This window comes from Pantherophis guttatus, chromosome 4 (genome assembly GCF_059756535.1).
Source record: "Pantherophis guttatus breed Tessera chromosome 4, ASM5975653v1, whole genome shotgun sequence".
NCBI classification, from domain to species: Eukaryota; Metazoa; Chordata; class Lepidosauria; order Squamata; family Colubridae; genus Pantherophis; species Pantherophis guttatus.
In genome coordinates, this window is record NC_142066.1 from 56,919,159 (window position 1) to 56,935,439 (window position 16,281).

The window sequence follows — 16,281 nt, forward strand, 5'->3', positions numbered from 1 at the left end:
AAATGGGGATGCTGTGTTCAACAGCCAAAAACAAAATGGTTATGCTGTGTTTAATAGCAAAAATAAAATGAGGTGGGATAGTTAAAAAGAGGAGAAGTATGTTGAGAGTAACAGTTAAAATAAAATGAATGTTAGGTTTAATAACAGAAATAAAGATTATAAATTTTGAGTTTAATAGTTAAAATAAAATGAGTATGTTGGAATTAAATACTTTATGAATGTTTATAATAACTGTATGATTTATATTGTTAAAATATATCCATCTAAGCAAATGAAAGAGAAAAATGGAATGATAACTGGTTAGGATTTAAGATTCAAGTAACGGGTTTTGGGGGATAATGGCATAGTTAAATAGACAGATCTGAGAGAAATATTTGTGTAAAATATTAAGTTATATTAATTGAAAATTAAGATTTGTTAGTGATTTGTATTAATTTGTGACTGGATCAAAAGCTTCATTTAGAAAAGATGTGTTTTATGTTTTTGTTTTAAAAATAATAAAAAACTTTAAAAAAATATATAGTGTCAAGATCAAGAGAAATTGTTGTTTCTCTCTATTCTACATTGGCTAAACTACACTTAGTATATTATATCCAGTTATTACATCAGATTTTAGGAAATACATTGGCAAACTGGAAGGAGAGCAACCAAGGTGGTAAATGGATGTGGTGGGGGGAGAGAAATCTTATGGCAAATGGTTGAAGACATTCAAAATGTTTTACTAAAGAAAGAACTGCAGGAAGACATAAGTATTTTCAAGTATCTAGAGAGTTTTCATGCAGATGGAAAGATTGCTCAGTATTGTTCCAGAAGATAGAACAAAAAATAAAAGGTCTAAATTATAAGGAAGTTTCCAAGTGAACACTAGGAAGAACATTATTCAATAATAGAACAAAGTGTTTTAGGAAACGGTGAACTCTTCTTTGTTGGAAATATTTAAGTTAAGGCTGGATAGCCAGCTATTGAGAACGCTGTAATGGTAGATTCCTGCAATGGGCAGAAGACTGAATTAGATTACTTTCAACATCTCTTCCAACCTGTATGTATTATGCTCGTTTGAAAAGAAAAAATAAGAATTAAATATAATGGTATGGAGCAGATAGCTTATTTTGAATCAAAGTTAGATATTGAGAAATGGCTATGGAAAATATGCAATGCTAACTATGAGATATAGTAAGACACAATAATTTAATAAAATATTAAAACTGGGCATTTATACAATTAATGACAGATCATAATTCTTGCAATAATGATGTTAGCTAAACATGTAATTAATCTTTATCACAAGAATTTTAAAAATCTTGTTTTAGGATTAAGAAAATAATTTAGAAAGTATGGCTTCTGGTTAGGTTTGAGCTTCAGGGTGCTTTTCAGAATTATTAATAAAAAGACCAAGTCGGTCCATGCAAATACGTTGCTCTACTCTTAAATTTTCATTACAGACAACTCCTAAAAATAACTATCAAAAGGGTTTACTCAGATACTTTCCTTCTTTAGCTGATTTTTTTCTATCTATGAAAAATGATAGAAGAATCGAAGGAAAATATGAAGTTATATACAAGTAAGGACAGATATTACTATGACTTTTTTGATAAAGAAGATTTTGATAAATATAAAACTCATTTGAAAGAACCTCTATGAATTTCCCAAGAGAGTTGAAAGTGGGTAGTGATTCCCCAAAAAACAAATACTGAGTTTCTCTCCCTAAAACAAGTATTGTTGAACATTTCTATTTTTCCAAAAAATATTCAAAACCGTTAAGTATCGACAGAATTAAAAAGGGCATCACTACAATAGCAGTGATCCCTGTCTTTCATTTCCTTGGATCAAAAATAGCATTCTCTCTAATTTCAGCCACCAGCATCATATCCCACAAACACCAGAATTCAGGTCACCCCCACCCCACCCCCAGCCCAGCATTCCTACACTATTATCTCCCAAGCTATTTCCCTTTGCTTCCTGTCCAATGCTTCAAAATGCGCCCTTGCTTCTTTTCAGTCTTGTATCCCCACCCTAACTTCACTGCACTGCAGACCATATATTATCTCCAAATTACACAATCAGTTTTCTCTTCTTTAGAACTGTATTTTGGGCAGGCCTACTGTATATGACAACCCTGAATCAGTTAACGGTCAGGGTTTTCCTCCAAAAGAACCGAAGAATCTGAATGAAGATACTAGAAACAGATTTCAACTTCGCTAATTAACAGGATTCTATACCTTAACATTATGAATGAGTGGGGACACATATCAAAATCTACCAGCCAATAACCAGTCTTAAAGTTGGTACAAGGAGTCCTTGGGTTAAAACTACAGTACTTGTTCAATAACTATTCAAGTTACAACAGTGCTGAACGAGGAGGTGATTGATCCTTAAAGTCGAGGCCATCGCAGTATCCCGATGGTCACATTATCGCAATTTGGGCACTAGGCAGTTGGCTCACAATTACAACAGTTGCAGTGTCTTATAGGGGCATGATCATTATTTGTGACCTTTCCTGTCCTCTTCCCACAAACAGTCAATGGGGAAGCCAGCAAGGAGGTTGCAAGTTGCTCTAATCATTTTTTGCCAGACCACCTGTACCTAAAGCACCCACTTGCCCTTAATAGTGCCTACACACAACTCCTGTCCATGCTTTACAGCACATATCTGTGGCAACCACCCATCCAGCTGCCCACGCTCCTACTACCTACCCATGGCACCTGTCCACCCACACTCCATATCACCTGTCTATGCTCTGCATCGTCTGTCCCCATTCCCTACCCACTGGGATGCCCACTAGCCCGCTTGCCTGAGACTTCTGCTTCTTCCCATGTCAGTAATGTGAGGCCCTTGCTTAACAACCTGCACAGTCATGGGACTATCAAGACTGCCTTTGCTAAATGATGTGGTCATGTGACATTGCGCTTTAAAACTGTGTTAGTAGTGATGGAAATTCCATAAAACTAGCTCATTTTCTTTTGAAATCAGATTTCATTGAGGAATAAATTGTTGAAGTCGCATCAAAAGGTTCCAAGCAATATAAGAACATCTCAAAAAACACAATATGTCTTTAATGCATTACAATTGCTAACTGATAATCTGTTATCATTTTCAATCTGTGTCACACACAATTTGCATCTGTATAACCAACCTGTTCTACTTTCTTTCGTCTTCCTTTCCCTAGCCTCCTTATCCCAATTTAAATCCTCCATTAATTTAGTCATTCTATGAATCTGATGAAGTCAGCTGCATCTCCTGAAAGCTTATGCCTTTTAATATAATCTGTTACAGAGAAAGATTCTCCTTGAAATCAAATTCTATAAAGTAATAAAATGAAAAGTTTTAAACCCAATAAACTACATCTGCAAAATTCCATTTTCACCTCTAGAATATTATATCTTTTATTTGTTTGAAATCTTCAACATGCTGTGCTTTAGCTGACCTTGATAGTTCATTAGAGCTGCATAGCTGCTTGTCACACCGTTTCTAATTTTTTCCTCTGAATAACAGACATTTCTTGGTATGCAAGTGTGAAGAAAATATTCCTTTTAGGACAGTCTTATTAATTCCAATTAGATGGGACTAACTAAGATAGAACTAGTGAGATGTAACATATTTTTGCAGCATATTCCGAACTCTTTTTGTCTTGTCATAGGAGAGAACCCGGAGCAGAAAGAAATAAAGCAGGCTTTTCTGCTGTATTATGTTTCCCCTGCTCTGCTATATTAATTTAGAGTAGTTAATTCCACACTGAAATTTGTTATGTTTATATATATATATATATAACTTTATATCCATATATAGGATAGATACATTCAAGTGAGTAGGAAAGAGAAAACATGTGTTGTTTCCTCCTGAAATACTCGTATAATATTTCAAACAGAAACAGAGTTGTAAACTCTACAGCATATACTTTGAACTCCAGCCAACCCTTATTCCCTCCTATGCTTTATTCCTTTCCAGGTGGATTGAGTAGATCAATTCCTTCTTTTATATTTTCTTTTATAAGAGACACGTAAACACATAAACTTGCTAGCCTACATTCTACGTAATATACATGTTGTTCATTAGAGGCAATATCCAACGTTTCCCCCCACCCCCTATGTATTGTTCTTGCCAACTGTGGTCCAAACAAGTTGTGCTATGAGAAAAGGCATGGCAGGCAGTCTGTTGGAATCCCCCCCGGGACAGCTGCAGGGACTCTCTAAAATCTTCCTTCTGTCTTGCTGTCAGTTAGTAAGCCCTAAAGTGTTTTCCCCCAATCAGTGCTGAACCTCTTATTACATGGCAGCAGTGAAGCTTGCAATTCTGGCACTTGTCCCTAGAGTCAAAGACGCAAATCTGGTGATAGGCAGAATATCAGATAAAGTCAAGAAGGAGAAGGCAATAGGAAGGAGGCACCCACAACTAGAGGAAAAAGTGCACTGCACTCCAACTAACTATGGAGTGCATGAGAAGATACAGTTCCTGACATTAATCAAAAAGGAAGATTTAAGACAGATCTACATATTTCTTAATTTTGATTTCAGCACATCTGGCTAGCCATTCTTGAAGGACACATGCATATCTTCTCATTCCCATCATATAGCTGAGGCCAATTAAATTTGGAATTTACTGATCCAATGTTGAGGTAGTTTTTCCCCTTCTCATAGCAGAAGCTGATATCCTTGTGGTTTTTCACACTTTAGAAGTGACTGTGGGGAAGAAGTGGCAGGGGCTGGAAACTGGTGATGGAGGGAGGAAGGAGAAAAAGAAAGAAGGATTTCTGATGCTCTCTGTCAGCTTCCTACAAGGAAACTCAATAGGGAAGTGGGCAGAGTGTCAGAAGTTGCTCCTTTTCCCACTGTTATGTATTGAATATAAATATAGTTGTGTTAAGTCCTGCTAAAGTGAAACTAACCTTTAGATGACCTGAACTGTTAACTTCAACTGTTTTGGAGGGAAACTTGAACATTCGTATTTGGGCGGGCTTTTTCAAGTATTATGATTGGTTGAGGCCCTGTGGACCCAGAGTATAAAAGTACAGGGATTTGCCTGTTATGACTGAGTTCCTGTTGAGTCAATAAATGCTGTTGCATCTATGCTGGTCTGTTCTTGCCTACTGCAGCCCACTACACAATAGTGACGACGAAGGTGGGATGCTACAGAGGAGAAAGCTGCTGCTAATCAAGAGACTGAAGTCACTGGGTGTCAGACCAGGTAAAAGCCTTGGTGAAACCACGCTTCCTGCCCTGCCTTCCAGTAGGACACATTGGAGGCACAGACATACTTGAGGGCTCTATCCCCAGGACTCCTACGTGCAGCCTAGTTCCAAGCGCATCAGTACAGGCATTAACCAGCCCTACAGGGGGTGTCTCGAAATGGCTAAACTGAGAAGACTCAACAAGTTCGATATTACTCACCCAGAACAGTGGAGCTCATAACTTCTCCCAAGTAGACAACTATCTCCAGGCTAACAAGGTCACAGGTTGCTGCCTGAAGGCAGCAACCCTACTATGTGTCTGCATTTGATATCGCCAACAACTTGATAACACTGGCATGCTGCGGGGGGACAGCATGAAAGAACAGAGTGCAGATTCCACACAGCAGTATGCCGTACCTGTGGATAGCAAGGGCACATTGCCAGAGTTTGCAGAGGTCATCAGCGGGAAACAAAACCTGCGATACAGCAACACAAGGGGAAAGGGCCCCCAGGACAGAACAGAGTTGAATACTGCTCAAGAAGGCATAGCATCCAACGCACAGGGGCCCAAAGCCCCATCAAAGAAAAGATAAGACTCCAACTGAAACTTCAAGAGGTCCCATGCTCCATGGAGCTAGATACTGGATTGGCCCTGTCCATTATCCCCTCCACGACTTTTGACCACATTTGCAAATGTAGCCGACGGCAGATCATCGAGCTTAGTATTAATGGACTTCCAAAATCGTCGTGTTCCCGTAAGGGGTGAAGCTACCATTAGAGTACAATTCAGAGGGTTTGAGGGTTCCCTCAGCATAGTGGTCCTAGAGGGGCCATGCACCAGCCTCATAGGACTGGACTGGTTTGAGGCCCTGGACATCAGGGTAACAGGCATCCATTGAACCCAAACAGCCAATCTAGAAGCGGTATGCCAACAATACACTGACATATTCAGCACTGAACTGGGACAATACAAAGGGGTACCCATTGCACTCAACCTTGATCCAGCAGTAACTCCAATCCGATTAAAACCGCACAGGATTTCCTTTGCATTGAAGCTTAAAATTGATGCAAAACTAGACAAGCTGGTACAGCAGGGAGTGCTCCAAACCATGGATTGTAGCCGTTGGGAGACTCCCATAGTGATCCCGGTTAAGCCTAATGGGGACGTTCACATTTGCACAGACTACAAGTGCATTATAAACAAGGTACTACAGCAGCATGCTTACCCTGTACCAGTGGTAAGCCACCTCCTTGGATTGTTCCAGGGAGGCCAAATCTTCGCTAAGCTAGATCTGCCCAGGCCTACCAGCAGCTACAGGCAGATGACGCTATCACAGAAGCAGAAACAAGAGTTACACACAGAGGTGCATTCCAAGTGCACCACTTGCAGTTTGGGGTAAGCGTAGCACAAGGGTTGTTCCAAAGTATTATGGAACGAACACTGAAGAACATTTCTGGTGTCTGCCCATACTTTGATGATGTCCTGATCGTGGGGGAGTCAGCAGCAGTCCTGGCAGAACATCTCCACGCAGTACTCCAACATTTCCACAAGGCAGGCCTAAAACTCAAGAGGGAAAAGTGCCAGATCGGTGTGGAATCCACAGAATTCCTGGGTTTCCACATTGACGCTGCCAGAATCCACCCATCTGAAGCAAAACTAAAGGCAATTCAGAAAGCTCCCAATCCAAAATCCAAGGGGGAGCTCCAAGCATTCCTGGGTTTCCTCAATTTTTACCACTCCTTCTTATTGCATAAGGCTGCCCTGACAGAACTGCTACACTGCCTATTGGACAAGCACCCTGGGTCTGGTCAAGCACTCAAGACAAAGCTTTCAAGGCGGTAAAATCATTGCTATCCTCAGACTCCGTCCTAGCTCATTTCAACAAAACCCTACCAATAACACTAGCCTGTGATGCTTCACCATACGGCACTGGGGCAGTATTAAGCCACAGGATGCCAGATGTTAGAGAGGCTCCCTCATATACTATTCTAGAACATTATCACTGAAAGCAACTATGCTCAGATAGACACCTCACCAGCTCACCATAGTGGCTGGCATTAAGAAGTTCCACAACTTCTTATATGGATGCTTCTTGAAAAAATGAACTGTCGGCCCACAAGGGATGTGTGCTGTGGGGCAGCAAGGTCATCATTTCACCCAGTCTTTGCTCCACGGTGCTGGATTCCCTACATGAGGAGCACCCAGGAATTGTTCGGAAGAAGGCTCTAGCCAGGAGCTACTTGTGGTGGCCAGGCCTGGACAAAGACATTGGGAATCAAGAAACGAATTGCCAGGTCTACCAAGAGACCCAACCGGAGATGCCACAAACACCAGTGCACTGTGGGAGATCACGCACCCCCACAGTCTCGCGTGCACATTGACTTTGCAGGCCCCTTCCATGGGCAGGTGTTCCAGATAGTAGTGGACAGTTATTCCAAGTGGTTGGAAGTGGCACCGGTCTCATCGATGACAACAACCAGGGTCATCTGAGACTTGTGCCGGCTGTTCGCCACACATGGTCTGCCAGATATAATCGTGTCCAACAACGGGGCACAATTCACAGCAGAAGAGTTTCATTCATTCCTCAACACCAACATGATTTAGCACATAACATCTGCTCCATTCCACCCCGCAACCAACGGTCAGGCCGAATGAATGATCAGGACCACAAAGGAGGCGCTCAAGTGGATGACGAATGGGGACTCACTGGAATCACTGCCTGGCGAACTTCCTCCTGTGTCAACATACAACTCCCAGTACAGCAACAGGTAGCAGCCCAGTGGAGCTGAGGTGGGGCCGCTGGGTCACAACAAAGCTCAACTGACTTCTCCCAGGCAGAGTAGTGGCGGAGACAGCTCAACCACCACCACCACCCGGAACTTACAGCCAGGTGAATTGGTCTGGGCCAGGAATTATGGGAACGGGGCAGTTAGGGTAACTAAGGTAATGGGCTCATTGCCATACGAGGTTACTCTGAGGAATGATCGTACAATCAGATGCCACATTGATCAGTTACGGCACCTGCAGGCCAGACCAGTTCTGGACAAGGATCCCAAGGCTTTAGCAGATCCACTAGAGAACTGTTTTCCTCAAGGTTTGCCTACACCACCCATGGCTGCCTCCAGAGAAACAGAGTTACAAAGGGCCACAGAGCTGCTGCCACTCAAGGGCAACCAAAACACCATCAAGACTCAGTCCAATTGGAGATGGACAATATTCCACTTAAAACAGGACTATCCAGTAACATTACAGCGACTCACCAGGAGCCGTGGGCCCCCAACCTATCTTAAAGACTATGAATATTGAACAAACTGAGGGTAAGAACTATCCTAGGGGGAGGGGTGTTATGTATTGAATATAAATATAGTTGTGTTAAGCCCTGCTAAGGTGACCTTTAGATGACCCTAACTTTAACTTCAACTGTTTTGGACGGAAACTTGAACATTCATATTTGGGCGGGCTTTTTCAAGTATTATGATTGGTTGAGGCCCTGTGGGCCCAGAGTATAAAAGTACAGGGATTTGCCTGTTGTGACTGAGTTCCTGTTGAGTCAGTAAATGCTGTTATATCTATGCTGATCTGTTCTTGCCTACTGCAGCCCAGCAGCCCTACTGCTTTTTTGCAATACCACATATCATTCTGTTTCTGTTTAGGTAAGGAAATACCTCTGAAATGATGACCCAAAGGTCACAGGTTGTCTAGGAGATGACTAAACATGTCACTTTGTCCATATAACAAAATCTGCCTCCTTTCCCATTCCAGCTCATATCAGTGGGAGAGATTGATAGATTTTTTTTTTATGTCAGCTGGGAAAAGCACCAATTGCTGCCTGTTAACTTGCCCAATGATAAACTGTTAGGAAAACATCATTTGCTGCCCTAGTTTCCAAGGCAGAGTAGAAACCAGCTATGTCAATAGAACAAATTAAAGATGGCAGGGGAGGGACTTTATGCTATGTCACAGCCTAAAGCAACTGCATTAAGCTGGCTGTCTCTTTAGCTGAGGTAGTGGAAGTAGCAGTTTACTGAAGAAAGTGACTATAAAGACAAATCCTGGATTTCAAGAAAGAGGATTTTAATAACCCCAGAGCAATGATATTTAGAATCCATGGCAGGAGAATCTAATGGAGAAAGGGACTCAAAATAGATGACCTCAACAGTAAACAATTCTCTGAGAAGAATTGTGGCTCCAAAATGCTGAAGATCTGAAAAGAGAAAGACTACATGAAGGAAATAAAACAAGAATCTTGTCACAAAGGAAAAGGAATACAGGCAGATAGTCCAGTACTGCAGAGGCATATCAGGAAAGTTAAATCTTAGGATGTAAAGACTAATTTAAAAAAATCCAAAAAACAACTTTTTCAGATATGCTCAAAAAAGAAAAAGCAAAGATCAGTATATCAGCTGCTCAGTGAGGAAGACAAGATGTTGACAAGTAACCAAAAATATCAGAGCTAATTAAATTCTATGTTGAGTATAGCTTTCTCCAATAAAAACTATGCAAGTATCCCAAGGAATTGTGAAGAATGGAATAAAAGGGAAAATTTGAAAGTTCAGATTGATAGAAACATATTTAGAGAAAATCCCTTTACTTTGAATTTAAATCTCTCAGATCAGATGAACTGCACCGGGGTGAAATTCACTTACCTTCCTTACCAGTTTGCCAATGTGCGCGCGCCGTCTGTGCATGTGCAAAGCCTTCTGTGTGCGCGGAGAGGCTTAAAATGTCCCAAAAAAGCGAAGTCATGATATCCGCGCGGGTGGGCTGAGCTTCCTGCAGCTGCCGCTACCGGTTCGCCTGAGCCGGATAGAACCGGCTGAATTTCACCACTGAACTGCACCCTTATCAGCTCTCCCAGGTAAACCAGACAGAAAACATGAGCAGAGGAACTAATTCTATTTTATTGTAAAGCTAAATTAACAGAATCTTCCAAGACTGAATATACATCTATTACACCCAGATCAATACAGGCAGATCCTCCCTATTTTTCTGATTGTTAAGCAACTGGGGGCTCTACCCTCTCCTATTTGTTAGTTCCCTGACAGCACCTCATTCCCTCAGCCCAAGGTCATTCCTACATACCATTACAATCCTAGAGGAATAAAAGAACCAGTGATGATCTGACTAAACCTTTACATATTTATCTTTTAGAAAACCTGGAGAAAGGCCACATAACTGAAGAAAACCATTGCTTCTATCTCCAGAAAGAAGAAAAATAAACTCCAAAAGATTAATCAGTATGACAATGATTTATGGAAAGTCGATCAAAAAGAGATTGATTTGCAAGTACCTTTAAAGCAAAGTATAAATTATTAGAAGTCACAATCAAAATGTCAGGAACAAATCAATTTTATCCCATTATTTTATAAAAGCTATGGAAAATTTCCTTAATAGATTGTGGAAATGTGGACATATAACTCAGTATCAGTAAAGTATTAATACAAGTAACTCATGGCATAGATTAGTAAAGTAGCTTAAGGATGTCCTCAATGATATGACAGTTAAGTAATTATTCTATTCCGTTATGCATAGATTAGATCCCAACACAAATAATGGGCCTATCCAGAAAAAAGGAAATATTTTTATTGAAGGACAATGAAGAGGGCAAAAAATTAAGACCTATAAACTGAATGAACTATACAGGTATATAAATATATAGGTAACATCTACCAAATACATGAAAGGATATCACACAGAAAACCCGATCTTTGGTGGTACAGGATACGGAATAAGGGAATAGATTCCAGATTCAGGAAGGCAGATTTTGATAAAGTGTTAGGAAAAAAATTGTAACAGTGAAAACAGTCCAACCATGAAACCAAGCGCACTAAAAGATGGTAGGTTCTTTTTTAACTGTGTTCAATTAGCAGCTAGACTATAATCTGTCAGACGGTTTAATTTGGAGCTTTGCACCTGAGTGAAATGTTAGCCTTGATGGTCTGAATGACCTCTTCCAACTGTGATTCTACCACGGGCTTGCTAACAAGCCTTGAATCAGCAGGGCCATATTTATTAACAGAGTCATACTAATTTCATCAAGTGTCTGATCTCATAATCTTCCTTTGTTTTTTCTCCCTCCCTCCCTCCCTCCCTCCCTCCCTCCCTTTCCTTCATCCTACCCTACCCTCCCATTCCCTTCCCTCCATTATTTGGTATGCCTAGAGAACAAGAGGGAACACAGTTGTTCAGTGGCTAAGACATTGAGCTTGTCGATCAAAAGGTTGGCAGTTCAGTGGTTCGAATCCCTAGTGCCATGTAACTTGTTACTTGTTCCAGCTTCTGCCAACCTAGCACATAAAGCATGTAAAAAATGCAAGTAGAAAAATAGGGACCACTTTTGGTGGGAAGGTAACAGTGCTCCAGGAGCCTTTGGCATTTAGTCATGCTGGCCACATGACCACAGAGATGTCTTCAGACAGCGCTGGCTCTTCGGCTTTGAAACGGAGATGAGCACCCCCCCCTAGAGTCGGGAACAACTAGCGCATATATGCGAGGGGTACCTTTACCTTTCGAGAATAAAAGAACATTCTTCCCTAATTTTTGAATAGGGTTCAAAACAGGTCACTAATAGTAGGAATGACGATACCACAAGAAAAAGTTGTATAGCAACCACTTTAATGTTAATAAAAGGGTCTGTGCAAAGAACAGAGACATTGTTCAAATAGCTATTTCCAGAGTACGTTAAGAAAAAAAGTGTAATAGTTAAATTAGCTGCTGTTTTCTGCTATTTCTTTGTGTTAGAACAAATGGAGCCTTGAAATGTGACGGTTCTAATAGGAAGAAAAATGGTAGCAAATCCAGTTGCCCCAACCTCTAACAATATAGCAGGCAGATTTTGTTGAAGAATATTGTTGGATTCAGATGATTCCCAGATGTTCATCTTGCTCCAGCAACAAGCAAAATTCCAATGGTCTAATCTACTTTTACAGCAGTGTTTCTTAACCTGGGCAAATTGAAGATGTGTGGACTACAACTTCCAGAATTCCACAGCCAGGTTTGTTGGCTGGGGAATTCTGGGAGTTGAAGTCCACAGAACTTCAAGTTGCCAAGGTTGAGAAATACTGTTTTACAGGCTCCAGAGGGGCCAAAGCTTGGGTAGAATGAACAGCCTTCACACATGGGGAAGAAAGAGGACAAGAGACTGTACACAGAGGTGGTCAGCAGCAGCCAATAGCCGAATGCCACATGAAAATACTTCAGCAGTGCTACCATAAAATTGCTGCCATGAAAGTTGAAAAGTTTCCATTTACTGTTTATTAGATCTGTCATACTCTTATGTTTACTGTCTTTTCTGTTAGTCTACAAGCTGTTCTTTACCACTAATCACTGCCTTTAAGAACTGAGATCCCTTCCTCCAGGTAATACAAGTCCTACCACGCAACATTCTGATATATCCCAAATACTGTATCAACATATCTCAGGACACTCAGATTTGGTTTACTGGTGTACTATGGTGGTGCTCAATGTTTTCCTGCATTGGTTCATAATACCTATTAGTGATTGGCTGTTGGAGGAGAGCTGTGTTAGTCTAGGACACACAAAAACAGGACTGTGGTAGTACCTTTTCCAACTAACAAATGTCATAAGCTTTCCAACTAACAAAGTCATAAGCTTTCATGAGCTGCAGCTCACTTTATCAGGTGGTACATGACTGAATCCTAAGGGATACTATATCACTGTCACTGAGGCAATAATACCCATGGTACTTATGGAGGCACCTATGCAGTCTGCATCTGACGAAGTCTATAAGGGATCCAAATGATTTTGCTAACTACTGACTAGTTTCTTTGGGGGGAAATGTTCAAGTGACTTCAATTCCACCTTCATTTTTGATTGACATTGATTTCCATTTCACTTATCTCATGTGCCCAGTAGACTGCCCAATAGGAAAATGTATATGATAGCTAGATTCCCTTCAATTTCCTGGCCCTTCTGCAATGGAAATTAGATGTAGTAAAAAGAAAATGCCAGATTCTCATCAGAAGCTATAAATGTAAACTAGGTATTTGTTTGAAGATGTCTAACGTATCTATGCAGATCTAAGCCTAAATATTATCCAAAGCATTTTAAGTATTTTGGATTTCAAGGAAATACTGAATGCAATAAATAAAAATATCTGCAATAAAATAGATGCTGAGTGAAGACCTACCTAGGAATTGCCCTGATCACAGCAGCCTTGCATTCCATGGCCATGTCACTGATGTCTGCATTTCCAGAACTATGGATGTCAAAAGTAAGGGAATGAAGGCTAATAATTACTTATAAGATCCAACACTCAGAAGAGGCTTTAGGGGCATATGTATGACACAAATTAGCACTGGGATAAAACCATTAGTGAGAGATGGTGGCAGCCAAAGCACCATTTGTCAAGTGAGGTAGCCTCCTTCCAATTCATTAATTATGATGGTGTATGTTCTTTACAAAGACTTTTCTGCATTGTATGCTTTGCTGGGATGAAAGAGCACTTTGATGTAAATGTGGCATGCCTACAATCTTACAGTATGTCTTCTCTTTTACTCTGCTCCATGATTACTTGCTACCCCAGATACTTGAATTATGGAAGAATGTGGAATACTATTACTGGTATCACTTAAAATTGCAAGAGATGTATAATACACAGATTTTTAACAAAAAACAACATTGTACAGAGCATTTATGATAAACATATACTAATAATCTTACTGGATAATGAGATGGGCAGCATATAAATTTAATAGATAAACAGTGGGCTACATTCTTTCATTAAACACTTTACAATATCTTTGAAAGCTTATCTCTGAAATCTGTTTGCAATATGTTTTTGGGATCAAGTTCTGGACAATAGAAAGAAAGCAAAGAATATCTAAGTGCATTTAGAAGGACTCCCCTTTGAACTAAATAAGATGATAAACTACAATCATAAGGATTATGAGGAGCAGGATATGCATTAGGAGGTACCTCATTGTACATTTGTAGAACAAAAGCAGAGGGGACAACTATAGAAATTTCAAGCAGAGTTTAATTTGGAATGGAGACTTCCAGAGCAATCTATTAACTAAGGAAACATGGAATTAACTAAGGCAACATAGCTGTCAGCTAAGGAAACATTGCCAGGGGCTACTGCTAATGTAGGGACAAGAGATTTTAATGGCATAACAGTTAAACAAGCATGACCCAAACTCATGCTAAAGTACCTAAGTATTTTTTAAGCTTAGACATTAAAATATTCAACTATTTTATTGTGCATATTTTATAGTCCAAGCCATAACCAATGTCTAAGGATATTGGTGAATTAGCATTGTTGCTACTTTTTCTGAATTGTGAATAGTTTTGACTGTAAGTGACATACAACTTTTAACTTAATATATAATCTAAAGATAAGACACATTAAACCACATTTCTTCCCAAATATAAAATGAGAATGGGAACTAGCCCAGATACAGAGTAATGGAGTATTCCTTGTCCTATTCTTTAAACAAAGAAAACCAGAATAAGCATATCTCCAGTTTGATATAAAGAGGCACAGGTGAGCTTTCCTTTTTAAAACTAGACTTGTACCATGTTTGTCAAGATAGATTTTTTTTTCTTTATTCTTCCTATGAAAACACATAATGCAAGACCAGGCTGGAGAGCTTGTGGCTTACTGCCAACCATCCATCCTTAAATGTTGTTGATATGTGAATAGGTTGGTGTGGCTGTCAGGAGCAGCAGGTGCACAGGCAACCTGCTGATAAGGGGGTGGAACCAGTTCTTCCAAAATGCAATGGCAGTTTAGGGAAGTTGTAGATTTCCAAAAATCATAGAATTTATTATCCACTTGTTGAGATACAAATGAATTAATGACTTACTTGCATCGCATATAAGAAGGAGTTGTCACATCTACCCACTTTCATACTCCAGCAAGCACACATAAAGGTTTCATTATTTCGGTCATTCATATACAAAAATATGCAGTTCACCAGCCAGAATAAACAGAACTTCTGTCTCTGTTCTGCCATGTGAACCCAAGACATAAACAACAAAGACATGGAAGGCCACTGAAATTAAATGAGACGTAACTGCACAAAAACAGCGTATACTCATATGGTGGAGCCAGACTCTTCTGATTTTCAGACTCATTCGGTGACACTCCTCCAAGGACTTTCATTGCTGCCATTTCCCACCAACACAAGAGGATGTGTCCCTTTGGAACCTATTCCATAAATGGTCACAGACATTCAGGGGCACATGCCGTATTCCAAGTGAGATTCCCTTGCTGGATGTACATGGTGCAAAGAATGATCCAGAATTAAGGCAGGGACCCAGAATTAAGTTATTTTGCCACTTTGAAAAATACAAGTGGCTATCGAATAGGGGTAGATAGAGGAAACAAAACTAAAAGGGAGATAGGAAGATGGACATGGAAAGATACAATGTAAGATGAATAATTAAAATCTAAATTAAACTGACAGCTTCAACCTACATCTGTATTTGAATGCCACAAATCGGACATGTCATGTTTATTTCAGACAATAAAGCTCACACATTTGAGGACAGTTTACACAAGAATGTGTGTAGATCTATAAAAACTATGGGAAGATAAACAAAGAGAATGCTGGAGCGTCAACAGGTACAGCAACAGAGGTCAGAGAGGATGTATAGAGAAAGAATGGGTGTGGACCAAGTAGGAATCTAGGAGGAAGAAGGCTGGATAAGAAAAGGGGCACATCTGTTAGAGAAAAGGACAGAAAGGCAGACAAAGCCCTGGAGAAGGAAGTAGGAGGAAAAGACCCTGGAGGAAAAAATCCTAGATGTGGCTGTGTGGGTAGGGGGAATCAAGATTGCCATGTAAGGAGATGGAGTAAAGTGAGGGAGGAGAAAAGGAGGATATGAGAGATGGGGAAGAGGTGGGCAGAGGGATTGCTACCCTGGCTGAGAGATAATATCGGAGATTTAACCTACCCTTAATAGATAGTCCTCTTTCCTGTCTCCCCTCTCACTCCATGCCTGGGAGGCGCAAGTTGCAGCCATGCAAGGGTACCCAATCAGACCCCTAGTAAGCAGCTGGTTGATTCCTGCCCCATTTTGACTTTCTTTGTCCGGGAGGGGCGCTCTCCAAGGGGAGAAGACAATGCGGCTTCCAATATCAAGAAAGGCG

General features: G+C 40.4%; 1 protein-coding gene across 8 annotated transcripts in view; it reads right to left on the reverse strand.

Annotated features, from left to right (window-relative positions):
- FAM171A2 (family with sequence similarity 171 member A2) overlaps positions 1-16,281 on the reverse strand; it is a 53,968-nt gene that overhangs the window by 36,881 nt on the left and 806 nt on the right. The gene's annotated exons all lie outside the window — the stretch shown is intronic.